This window comes from Pecten maximus, chromosome 15 (assembly GCF_902652985.1).
Source record: "Pecten maximus chromosome 15, xPecMax1.1, whole genome shotgun sequence".
In the NCBI taxonomy this organism is placed as follows: domain Eukaryota; kingdom Metazoa; phylum Mollusca; class Bivalvia; order Pectinida; family Pectinidae; genus Pecten; species Pecten maximus.
In genome coordinates this window covers 15,602,209-15,614,599 of record NC_047029.1, presented here as the reverse complement: position 1 = coordinate 15,614,599, position 12,391 = coordinate 15,602,209, and the positions used below count along the sequence as shown (strand labels likewise).

The 12,391-nt window shown below is 36.7% G+C and overlaps 1 long non-coding RNA gene across 1 annotated transcript; it reads right to left on the bottom strand.

The window, feature by feature from the left end:
- Window positions 1–338: 338 nt before the first annotated feature.
- Window positions 339–4,124, bottom strand: LOC117343231. Its single transcript, XR_004536011.1, has 2 exons — window positions 4,047–4,124; window positions 339–381 (listed from the first exon to the last, which is right to left on the bottom strand). It is a non-coding gene; the product is annotated as an uncharacterized LOC117343231 (long non-coding RNA).
- Between the last annotated feature and the right edge of the window lie 8,267 nt (window positions 4,125–12,391).

Here is a 12,391-nt window from a genome sequence, read left to right as displayed (position 1 = left end):
GAAACATTTTATTTGGAACCATTGCATTGTTAGTGAATCTAATTCATTTTAATCTGTATATGCTGATGCAATGGAAATTGTTACTTGGTTGGGAACTGGTACTTCACATTCTAAACTGTTATTTACATAAAATACATACAATCTGTGCATCACTTCAATACTGGTTAGATTTTGTTTTTAAATACACAATTATCGACTTTACCTCAGCCGCCTCCTTCTCAAATTTCTCAATGACTCGTTTGTCAATACCGCCACATTTGTAAATCAAGTGACCAGTGGTTGTGGACTTCCCTGAATCCACGTGGCCAATGACCACAATGTTGATATGGATTTTTTTGTCGTCCTTAGGCGGCATTGTTGTTGATTTCGTCGTCTACAGTCCTTAAAGTAAAGGAACAAAATAATATTTTATAGCATTCGTTATAAAAATGATATGTGTTGTGATACTGACCTAATATTTGGTGATCTGACCCTTGGACTTCCGTGCTTCCTTCAGACGGGCGGGAATCGATTGGTATAAGCCTTGAATGTATTCTACATCAATGCATTGCCAGATGGTTTCATCAAAAAGCTCTGTTTGATTAGTGATGTTGTTGACCACTGCCTTTAGCCGTATTTTTAGTTTTAACCACACGTTTTCGATTATATTTAAATCAGGACTTCGTGGAGGCCATTCTAGAACGAGAATATCGTGGTTTGTAAAATATTCAGACACAACACGAGCCTTGTGAACTGGAGCATTGTCCTGTTGAAAAATATAGTTTTGGTTTGCGAAATGTCTCGCTATAACTGGCCACAGATTTTCTTCCAAAATATAGATATACTTTAGGGCATTGGTGGTGCCATTTACACTGCAAACAGTACCAACTCCATTATGGGTAATACACCCCCAAATCATCACGGAAAGTTTCCGGTGTGACCGCGGACAGATGCAGGCTGGCCGGTATGCCTCGTCTTTTCGCCTCCATATAAAGATTATGTTGTCGTTGCCGATCACGATTTGACTTTCATCAGAAAAAATAACATCTTTCCAATAGTTTTCTACAGTCAGATTTCTTTTCTCAAAACAAAATGACACACGTTTTCTCAGATTGACTTCACAATCTTTACAACGTTCCTGTAGTCATTTAATTCGGCTGTTACTTCATCCAACGATTTTCTCCTATTTCCACTAACAACTTTCAAGAGCCTTCTCTGGTCGCGATCTGTCAAATATGGCGTCCTTCCACATCGATGTGTATTTTCAGTGTTTCCTCGTCTCACATATCGCTTCCAAATATCAGAAACTGTAGATTTTGGTATTTCTAACCTATCTGCAACAATTGTTTGTTTTATCCCACCTTCTATAATCGCTACGACCGCTTTTCTTAAGGCTGATGTCACGTCTTTACCACGACGACCCATGTTACTTCCGTGAATTCCTGCGATTCCGTCAGTAGACGACGCAATTTATTTTTACCGCCATTTCCTTAATTTCATTACCTTTGGTTTGACAGCTAAACAGTTTTGTTTTAACATAATACATAATAATCAAATTTTAAAAAACACAAAGGATAGCATGAGAAGATCAACATGAACACACATTCTATAAATATTGCGTAAGGTACATAATAAAGAGATCAATCTATATCGTTCAACGTATATACATGGAGAAATTTATTACTTTTAGTAGATAATATTAACACAAAGAATGTACATAAAATATACTATCGAGAAATTTACAATATTATTAAACACATATTTTATTGTTCTCTGTTTATTTGCCTACTCAATAAATTAGCCTAAACTATACTTTTAATACAATACATTCAATTGACAAGTGGAATTAATCCTCTTCAATCTCGTTTTTGAACACTTGTTACAAAGCCTATTATTCCGAACACTGTTTCTACTTCTACCAACTTCTATAGCAAGATTATGCGCAGAGAAACGTAGCTATAATATTGCAATTATATGTTGTTTATGAAATTATTTAGTTAAGTTATATTGTAAAGTGACATTGTCTATATAGATCACATTACTGTTTGAGCAAGGGAATAAACTGATTTCAGAAGGAGCATGTTTCGTCCATAAAGTTACACAAATCATCAAATTGCATTTAAAATACTGTTATCATGATTTAATAACCTAGTATTTTATCATTCTTAAAATGTGATCATAAGCCAATGGCAATCGACCTTATTCAACATAAACCATTCGACATTTTTTTACAGATTTCCAATTGGATCTATTACTGTAAAATCACACCTTCCCTGTAAATAATGATTCAAAGCATATTCTTCAACATTTTTCTTCAGGTTGCTAAAGTAAATATGAGAAGTTATATAGCACAACTAATATGATATTTAAGAGTATGACGTTTCGATGACTACATTGTCACCTTCATCAAACTAATGGCCAATGTGAAGCGTACTAGCACTGTGATATGTAGTGTCCGATCACTACCGGCCTACAATTTTAGCACCACCGACCTGCACCTCAAGCACAATAGCATCACCTTCCGGCACCATCGACATGCACCTCAAATACTATTAATATTTAATACTGGAACCACCAACATGCACCTCAAATACTATTAATATCTACTTCTGGAACCACCAACATTCACCTCAAGTACTATTAATATTTACTACTGGAACCACCAACATGCACCTCAAGTACTATTAATATTTACTTCTGGAACCACCGACATGCGCCTCAAGTACTATTAATATTTACTTCTGGAACCACCGACATGCACCTCAAGTACTATTACTATTTACTTCTGGAACCACCAACATGCACCTCAAGTACTGTTAATATTTACTTCTGGAACCACCAACATGCGCCTCAAGTACTATTGATATACACCTCTAGCATGCATCTCTAGTAAGAGAAATAGTTCTTTCTGCTTAAGGAAATTGTCTTTATAAAATACTATTTAGATTGATGCAATTTGTTTAGGAAGTCTCGTGTTGGATTTCGAAACACGTGTCACACATGTTAAGATTACTATTAGTAATGTACAACGACTTTATATTCTTTCCAAAATAGAAAAAAAACACTTGCTTTATGCTACAGTAGGCAGTATGTGGTAACTCTTTGTATGGAGTACTTATCTCTCAATAATTTTCATGGCTTCAAAAATTTTAAACGTCATCAGAGATACAGACCTAGGAGTATAAAAAGCTAAGTATAAAAACAAAGTAAAGTGGGTTTTACCATAGTCTTTTGGAAGTGACAAAACTCATGATATCATCCTCGCTATACACCTATAATATTACAGCTGAAAGACCGCCTGTTTAGGATGTCCGCAAAGCACAATATACACAAATGTACGCATGTTTACCCAGTAAACACTGCCTGCGACATATGATATACACACACGCTGACTTGTTTTATTGTATAGAATTATCTCGGCTCGTTTCCCATGTGTAGCCATGTTATTCAATAATACATATATATATAACCACCCGTCCGTTGTGTATTGATGTCCTTGAAATGCTTGAAAGAAACTGCTGATCTCAAATACTGTTTAAAAAACTGGTTGTGAATAGTTATCGGTAAGTCAATTTTAAAATTACGAACAGGCAGTGTGTGTAGGTATGTATAGCCCAGCAGACAATTACTCAATAATTCATAACTGATTCTACCTATACCCGCGTCAGGTACACAATACTACCATTGAACTCCAGTCAGTACTTTGTTTATGTTAGAAATTGTAGTCAAACTAGACGTTTTTTGTTCAATCGATTTTTTATATAGACAATACTTGTATTTGTATCACTGAACACATAAGAACCCACCAATCCAATTAAAATGGCTACCACTAATGATTAATAACTAAAATGCGGTGTACTGATAATGCAATCACCGCCAGTTAATTCGATCGGGTAGCCATTTTATTTCAATGTAAACGACATGCTTGAGGAAATGATGCCCATACTCGATTTTCAGGACACTTCCTTAATTATAAGTATTAAACATTTCATATTTTAGTAAAGTTTATATACAGTGGTAATAAACTTTATAATAGTGTTATTTCAGAAAGATTCTAAAATACTTACGTTAAGGCGAACAGCAAATAGAATAAAGGCGATGGTCACGTGGTATAGGCACGGTTCAGTAACATAATTATGATTAAAAATAGACACTAACTATTAGTATATGGCAAGTAGCCAGTGTTCGTCACATACACTTCTTTTAGAGCGTTAAGCATAGTTTGAGGTCCCTCCTTTTACTGTGCGAACAGAACAGTGTCATCCGCACATATAACCAAATCTCATTCTAAAAGTCTTTATTATGTAAAGAGAACAATGTAATCAGATAAATAAAATAATCATTTGGCATCATACATTACTCAAGTGAGCGATATCATCTGTCAGTATCATACTCAAATGAGCGATATAATATGTCAGCATCATACTCAAGTGAGCGATATAATCTGTCAGTATCCCCGTTACATCACTCTATGGTAAATATATCCCCGTTACATCACTGTATGGTAGATATATCCCCGTTACATCATTGTATGGTAGATATATCCCCGTTACATCACTCTATGGTAGATATATCCCCGTTACATTACTATATGGTAGATATATCCCCGTTACATTACTCTATGGTAGTTATATCCCTTCTTACATTACTTGATGGTATATATCTGCCCTCTTACATCACTCTATGGTATATATATATATCACCGTTACATCGCTCTATGGTAGATATATCCCTGTTACATCACTCTATGGTAGATATATCCCCGTTACATCACTCTATGGTAGATATATCCCCTTTACATCACTATATGGTAGATACATGTATATCCCCGTTACATTACTCTATGGTAGATATATCCCCGTTACATCACTTTATGGTAGATAAATCCCAGTTACATCACTCTATGGTAGATACATGTATATTGTATATCCCCATTACATTACTTTATGGTAGCTATATCCTCATTACATCACTCTATGGTAGATATATCCCCGTTACATCCCTCTATGGTAGATATATCACAGTTCATCACTCTATGGTAGATACATGTACATTGTATATCCCCGTTACAGTACTTTAAGGTAGATACATGTAGATTGTATATCCCCGTTACATCACTCTATGGTAGATATATCCCCGTTACATCACTCTATGGTAGATATATCCCCTCTTACATCCCTCTATGGTAGAGATATCCCCGTTACATCACTCTATGGTAGATGTATCCCCGTTACATCACTCTATGGTAGATATATCCCAGTTACATCACTCTATGGTAGATATATCCCCGTTACATGACTCTATGGTAGATATACCCCGTTACATCACTATCTGGTAGAGATATCCCAGTTACATCACTCTATGGTAGATGTATCCCAGTTACATCACTCTATGGTAGATATATCCCAGTTACATCACTCTATGGTAGATATATCCCCGTTACATGACTCTATGGTAGATATACCCCGTTACATCACTATCTGGTAGAGATATCCCAGTTACATCACTCTATGGTAGATGCATGTACATTGTATATCCCCGTTACATGTCTCTATGGCAGATATATCCCCGTTACATCACTCTATGGTAGATATATCTCCGTTACATCACTCTATGGTAGATATATCCCCTCTTACATCACTCTATGGTAGATATATCCCCGTTACATCACTCTATGGTAGATATATCCCAGTTACATCACTCTATGGTAGATATATCCCCGTTACATCACTCTATGGTAGATATATCAACGTTACATCACTCTATGGTAGATATATCCCCTCTTACATCACTCTATGGTAGATATATCCCAGTTACATCACTCTATGGTAGATATATCCCCGTTACATCACTCTATGGTAGATATATCCCAGTTACATCACTCTATGGTAGATATATCCCTCTTACATCACTCTATGGTAGATATATCCCCGTTACATGACTCTATGGTAGATATATCCCCTCTTACATCACTCTATGGTAGATATATCCCAGTTATATCACTCTATGTTAGATATATCCCCGTTACATGACTCTATGGTAGATATATCCCCTCTTACATCACTCTATGGTAGATATATCCCAGTTACATCACTCTATGGTAGATACATGTACATTGTATATCCCCGTTACATCACTCTATGGTAGATATATCCCCGTTACATCACTCTATGTTAGATATATCCCAGTTACATCACTCTATGGTAGATACATGTACATTGTATATCCCCGTTACATTACTCTATGGTAGATATATCCCCGTTACATCACTCTATGGTAGATACATGTACATTGTATATCCCCGTTACATTACTCTATGGTAGAGATATCCCCGTTACATCACTCTATGGTAGATATATCCCCGTTACATCACTATATGGTAGATATATCCCCATTACATCACTCTATGGTAGATATATCCCCGTTACATCACTCTATGGTAGATATATCCCCGTTACATCACTCTGTGGTAGATATACCCCGTTACATCACTATATGGTAGATATATCCTCGTTACATCACTCTATGGTAGATATATCCCCGTTACATCACTCTATGTTAGATATATCCCCGTTACATCACTCTATGGTAGATATATCCCCGTTACATCACTCTATGGTAGATACATGTATATCTCCGTTACATTACTTTATGGTAGATATATACTCATTACATCACTCTACCGTAGATATATTCCAGTTACATCACTCTATGGTAGATATATCCCCGTTACATCAATCTATGGTAGATATATCCCCGTTACATCACTCTATGGCAGATATATCCCCGTTACATCACTCTATGGTAGATATACCCCGTTACATCACTCTATGGTAGATATATCCCCGTTACATCACTCTATGGTAGATATATCCCAGTTACATCACTCTATGGTAGATATTCCCCTCTTACATCACTCTATGCTAGATATATCCCCGTTACATTACTCTATGGTAGATATATCCTCATTACATCACTCTATGGTAGATATATCCCCGTTACATCTCTCTATGGTAGATATATCCCCGTTACATCACTCTATGGTAGATATTTCCCAGTTACATCACTCTATTGTAGATACAGTGCAGGTCTTAGGAATGTTGGCTGTAGCTCTCCGAAATATTTCAGTCCAAATGATATAACACGTCGCCGACTGTATATACAAAATAGGATGCAAGAACTGCGATGCATCATATATCGTAAAAAGGGGCATATGATTCGTGGTCCGACTGGGAAGTTGTTGACAAGGAAAGCAATCTGGATACACTAATACTAAACAGAGACGAGGGGGACTACAGTCTCTCGCACATCTATGACCAATTGTTAAACAAAACGTAGCCGATTCGACTACAGTACATCACATATACTTGTACATTTTTAATTTAATTTGAAGTTGATAATGCAGTCATCGAAACACCACAAATATTTACATTACCAAGTATTGAAACAACCTTTTCTCAATAACCAAAAGACTCAGGATAAAGATAATGGGCCAGTACCATGTACGAATGAATGATTATCGTTTGGCCTTGACCTGCTTTAAAAGTCATGGAGATCGAATATGGTAAAAACAAAATTCCGAATTAGCAAGAGAGCTAGGGCAATGATATTACGTACTCTTAAATTTTAATAAATAAATTATCAGCTTAGCATCTACATAAAGGACGTGTCAATTCAAGGAGACCTTAGTATCATGTAAAGGATACAGGCCCATAGAGCCTGTTGATAAATATGTATGTTTGATAAGGTAGTAGGGTAGTTTCTTTATTTTTTTTTGTAACCGGACAATAATTTGTTGGCCACGTTACCGTCAAAGTTTCTGTTTTGGACAAGTGAACCAGATATCAAAAGACTCATCATCGAAAAGCGCCAAAGCAAAGTACTGGATAGTGTACAGCGTAACAACAACGCTGTATTCCATGTTCTTTTTTTTAAAACTAGTGAAAGTAGTACAGACTGATCACCTATCGTATAGACCGGACCTCGGTCCCTGTGTTTTCTGTTTTTCCTTGCTGAGAGTAGCGTAGGAAATCTAGTAGCGTCAAGTACATTTCGGCCACGAATATTGTGATTGGTTTAATTCTAAATCATCAGCAATATTAACAACGTTTTTCCTTCATCACACTAAATGACATAGTATATATATATATATAAACCTTACAGAACAATATATATCAGCATCGCAAACTTAAGCGGTTCCTGTTAATAACAAAATATTGTTGAACCGCTAAGTTTGAGGCACAAGATTAATTAAGAAGGCCTAATCTCGCGCAAATCTCGAAAAAAAAAAACACCTTTTCGGACAATATCCTAAGATGTATGCTGGAAGTTTTTATCGAATATTAGTTTTGATATCTAAGCAAGTAACAATTTCATTAAAACATGTCGAGAATTTTTAATGAAAATAGACAGCACATACCGATCAGGCATCGCTGTTTATTGCTTACATATGTTCATCCGGGTCACCAGTTATTCTCGTGCATTCTCCCGCACGCTTGATTATGTAATTCTACCCTTACATATAACACACTTAAATGACTATATAGAGAGACAGCACTTAAAACTAACCACTAACCACTAACACCTAGTCCGTCGAACGGTGCCCCGTGTAAGCATGTCCAACTTGCACGATAAAGATCCCTCTGCGGTCTTTCGTTGAAGAGTAGTTATGAAAACACCGGCCCAGAGGATAGGGTTTTTTTAAGCCAATACTTTATTTTTCATATTATTTAATAGGTATCAAGACGGACGTCAAAAACTTCGATAAACCAAATTTATAGGGTAGGGTCTTCCCTCTTCCTCTCATCTTCGATAGGATAGGCGTAACTACTACTAAACAGTGCCAGGTTAGGATTCATTCGGACTCGGGGAGTCGTCTCAAAAATTACCCATAAGTTCTCCAACCGACTCCCTTCTCTTCTTTCCCACTCTCTCCTTTTACTCCATACTGTGCCCACTCTACTCAATTTTCTATCTGTTCTCGTCAGCTGACAGGCCGTAAGGCCGTAATAGCGGACGTAAAACCCATAAATAAATAATAAATAAAGACGACAGTCACTCTGATTTCGGCACCCAAACTGTTTAGACAGAAGCGCAGAGAACCTCAGAAAAGGTAGATAGTTAGAGGAAAGATAGATGTGACCACGGTTTTCTCCTTGATCCGTTAACTAGGTATTTTAACACAGAGTGTTTGGCAGAGGCTGATAGCTAAAGGTTAGCGACTACAAAGTAGTTGGCGACTACAAGCAGGTAGTCGACGGTCAAGTCAGCGACTACAAGGTAGTCGGCGGGCATGTCAGCAACCAAACTAAAAGTAGTGTTGGTGGTCAGCAGCAAACACCAGGAGTTAGGAGACCGATAATAACAAGGGTGGATAGTATTGCAACAGCAATACAAAGTACCCTGCCTGAGCTAGAAGTGCACCTATTCATTTTTGAAAAATGTATTTTCGAGAAAAAAAATGTGGGATGCACAACTACATGTCATACTGATCATGTATACCAAGTTTCGTTAAAATCGGAGTAGTCCTTTAGGAGGAGTTGTCCGGACAACCCTCAACCAATGAGAAGCCGGCGGCCATTTTGAAAAATGAAATTTCGAGGCAACAAATGTGGGAGGCACAACTACATGTTATACTGATCATGTATACCAAGTTTCGTTAAAATCGGAGTAGTACTTTAGGAGGAGTTGTCCGGACAAGCCTCAACCAATGAGAAGCCGGCGGCTATTTTGAAAAATGAAATTTCGAGAAAAAATGTGGGATGCACAACTACATGTTATACTGATCATGTATACCAAGTTTTGTTAAAATCGGAGTAGTAATAGAAGGAGTTGTCCGGACAACCGTTGCATGACAGACAGACAGACGGATGGACGGACGGCCGGACGGACGGACGGACGGACGGACGGACGGACGGACGGACGGACGGACGGACGGACGGTAAACCTAAAGTCCCCCCGTTTTTCAAACGGCATGGGACTAATAAATAGTAAGAGTCAGAGCGTCAGATCATGTTAGATTATACATACTGCTAGTCACTGACTCCCCGTATAGTCAGCGGTCACACACAGACCGGCGACCAGTGACTAGCCGTTGTGAGTGGTACGGGCCGAGTCCATAGTCAGAGTCAAGTACTAGTTTTAGATATAAGGAAACATATTTAATATTGTAATAAAACCGGGTGTCAGCGGTCAGACAGACCACTACATATATATAACTTATATTGTATGTGTTGTATGTTCCCGCCAATGTTAAAGGCTACCAAATAGTAGTAATATTTGTATATATTTGCATCTGTAGACTAGTCACTAACCAGGTTCTATAAGAGTTTGTGACAAACCTATTTGTAAACAAATGAAAATGTTCAATATATCTTTTTCAACCGTTGTTTTTCTCACTGAACCCTGTGTCTATGTCACGTGACGCGCGCCTTTCTACCTGCTGCTCGCCGGACTGTAAGTATATGCATCATTTGGGGAATGCTGTCCTCAAATCTCCGATTCGAATCTATTTTCAACCTTAATCTAGAGTATGTATAATATATTTAAAAATAACATGTAATGATAACAATATCTTATTCCAACCTTGAATAAAGGCAGATTCCCGACAATTGATTACTACACAATATATAGTCTTTAATGTGTCGGAAAATGGCCACCCGATTCAATCGACTGGCGGTGATTACATAACCAGTACACATTATACATCATATATTTTCAAATAACAACGTGTAAGGGTACCAACGTGTTAATCATTATTGGTTGCTATGTAAAGTATAATAATGGGGTGTTATTTATCATTGGTAGCCATTTTAATTGGATTGATAGGTTGTTATTTATCATTGGTAGTCATGTTAATTAGATTGATGGGTTGGTTTTTATCATTGGTAACCATGGTAATTAGATCGATGTGTAGTTGTTAATCGTTGGTAGCCATTTTAATTGGATTTATGGGTTGTTATTAATCGTTGGTAGCCATTTTAATTGGATTGATGGGTTGTTATTAATCGTTTGTAGCCATTTTAATTGGATTGTTGGGTAGTTATTTATCTTTGGTAGACATGTTAATTTAATTGATGGGTTGTTATTTATCCATGGTAGTCATGTTAATTGGATTGATGGGTTGTTATTTATCTATGGTAGTCATGTTAATTGAATTGATGGGGTGTTATTTATCATTGGTAGCCATTTTAATTGGATTGATGTGTAGTTATTATCATTTGTAGTCATTCTAATTAGATTGATGGGGTGCTATTTATCATTGGTAGTCATGTTAATTGGATTGATGTGTAGTCATTTATCATTAGTAGTCATGTTAATTGGATCTATTTGTTGTTATTTATCATTTAAGTCATGTTAATTAGATTGATTGGCTGTTTTTTATCATTGTTGTCATGTTAATTGGATTGATGTGTAGTCATTTATCATTGGTAGTCATGTTAATTGGATTGATATGTTGTTATTTATCATTGGTAGTCATGTTAATTGGATTGATAGGTTGTTATTTGTCATTAGTAGTCATGTTAATTGGATTGATGAGTTGTCATTTATCATTGGTAGTCATGTTAATTGGATTGATAGGTGGTTATTTATCATTGGTAGCCATGTTTATAGGATTTACGGGTTGTTACTTATCATTGGTAGCCATACTACTTGGATTGATGGGTTGTTATTTATCATTGATAGGAATGTTAAATGGATTGGTAGCTTGTTAATTATATGTATATCCTCGTTACATCACTCTATGGTAGATATATCCCCGTTACACCAATCTATGGTAGATATATCCCCGTAACACCAATCTATGGTAGATATAGCCCCTCTTACATCAGTCTATGGTAGATATATCCCCGTTACATCACTGTATGGTAGATATATCCCCAGGACATCACTCTATCGTAGATATATCCCCGTTACACCAATCTATGGTAGATATATCCTCGTTACATCACACTATGGTAGATATATCCCCGTTACATCACTCTATGATAGATATATCCCGTTACATCACTATATGGTAGATATATCCCGTAACATCACTCTTTGGTGGATATATCCCAGTTACATCACTCTATGGTAGATATACCCCGTTACATCACTATATGGTAGATATATCTTCGTTACATCACTCTATGGTAGAGATATCCCCGTTACATCACTCTATGGTAGATATATCCCCTCTTACATCACTCTTTGGTAGATATATCCCCGTTACATTACTCTATGGTTGATATATCCCGCGCTTCATCTTACTATGGTAGATATATCCCGTAACATTACTCTATGGTAGATATGTCCCATTTACATCACTCTATGGTATATATATCCCCATTACATCACTATATGGTAGATATATCCCCGTTACATCAATCTATGGTAGATATATCCCCGTTACATCACTCTATGGTAGATA